This window comes from Crocodylus porosus, unplaced genomic scaffold (assembly GCF_001723895.1).
Source record: "Crocodylus porosus isolate Cpor-Errol unplaced genomic scaffold, CroPor_comp1, whole genome shotgun sequence".
Lineage (NCBI taxonomy): Eukaryota > Metazoa > Chordata > Crocodylia > Crocodylidae > Crocodylus > Crocodylus porosus.
The window spans coordinates 133,310,537-133,312,203 of record NW_017728886.1 but is presented as its reverse complement, the minus strand read 5'-3'; positions in this window follow the sequence as shown (position 1 = coordinate 133,312,203).

The following is a 1,667-nucleotide window of genomic DNA, read 5'->3' as shown; positions in this document are numbered from 1 at the left end:
AGGAGGAAAAATATAAATACAGCCTGCAAAAATTTCTTGGTGGATTCGGAGTAATCTGAGTCTTTGACTCTGCTCTGACCCTATTTGCAAATACACCTTTTCTGCCATCTAATGAGTGTGTGTCTGTGATTTTAGTGGCCTCCAAGAAACGGACCGCAATTTTTTGCGACAGCAGGGCACAGTAGCGGGGTGCAGAAAGCCGCCTGCCACTCTGAGCTCCCCACTGCCCTGGCCACACTTCCCCTGCAAGTTGGGGCAGCATTGAGGGGCACAACCCTGTGTGCTGCCCACACTATTTCTGTTCACACAGGGGAACTGTGACCCGGGCAGCACGGAGCTTGCAGCAGCAGGAAGCTTCCCAGCATGGCCCCTGTGTGCTGCTACTCCAGGTTGCACATGCTGTGCTCCTGGCCCTCCTGCCCTCCCTTAGGCCCTATGGAGTGCAGTGTGTGTGACCCAGAGTGGCAGCACCCAGTGGGACTGCACAGGGAAGCTTCCTGCCACTGCAAGCTCTGCAGAAGGGCCAGGAGACAGCAGCTATTTGTAGCCTCACAGCTACAGCAGGCCCAGGTTCTTGGTAGCTGCTGATAGCCATGGAGCCAGGGTTGCAGCAGGGCTTCCATCCTCCCAATCGGCTGCTGGGAGCAGCCCAGATTCTGCAGCTATCAGCAACTACCAGAACCTGGGATGGCTGCAGCCGGGAGGCTGCAAAAAGCTCCTGCTGCCTCCCCACCCCAGTCCTGGCCCTGGCCGGCAACAGGTGCCAGCACTGCACCTGTTGGGGTTAAGGTGGGGAGGCAGCAGCCGACTCAGGTTCTGAGGTAGCTACTGCCAGCCACAGTGTGCAGGCTGCTTGCAGCCAGGCTTGCAACCTCCCATCCACTGCTGGGAGCAGCCTGGGCTCCCAGCTGGCGGCAGCTACCCAGAGCCATGGCTGGCAGTGGCATGCCAAGGAAAATGACCTTGCATGCCATGCTCAGCATGAATGCTGGGGGTTGCTGACCCCTGCCCTTCATTAACTAAAGGAGTTCTGGTAACTCAGAGAGGTGTGTGTTATATGTTGTCAACGGTCACCAGCAGGAATGAAAGGATTGCTGACAGATATTTTACTAGAGATTGAATAATAAGGCAGAGTGTTGGCTAACACAGACAAGGTTGATAATGCATTTCAAACGCTGGCAAAGATTTACGCTCTAATAGCTCTATAGCAATCCATCTCATCGTGCAACACGTATATGAAAGTTTTCGGCCACACTGGCAAAAAAAGAGCAGGTACACGGCCTAAGAAAGAGGAGAAATGGCATATTTATTCATAACTATATTTGAATTAGAATGGGTAAAGGGAGTAATTTCATTATTTTTTATTAAATGTTTTGTCCTCTTCTGGTAGAAAGCTCAAGATCTTTACCCAGTTCAAATTTTAAATTTGATGTAGCCTACAAAAACCTTTTCTCATTCAGCTGGAGTGGGTAAATGTTTTCACAGGAAAAGCTCTGGTCATTCTTGACCTGCACCTGTGGTTGATCCCACCATGTTCAATGTCAGTAGGTATGCTACAGTCACACGGCCATGAGGAGGTACTGTGTTCAGTCTCTGTGATATTCTTTGTACTAGAATTCAAAGCAAGATTTATGCTATCTGCTCAAAGGAGTATGGAGGAAGGTATA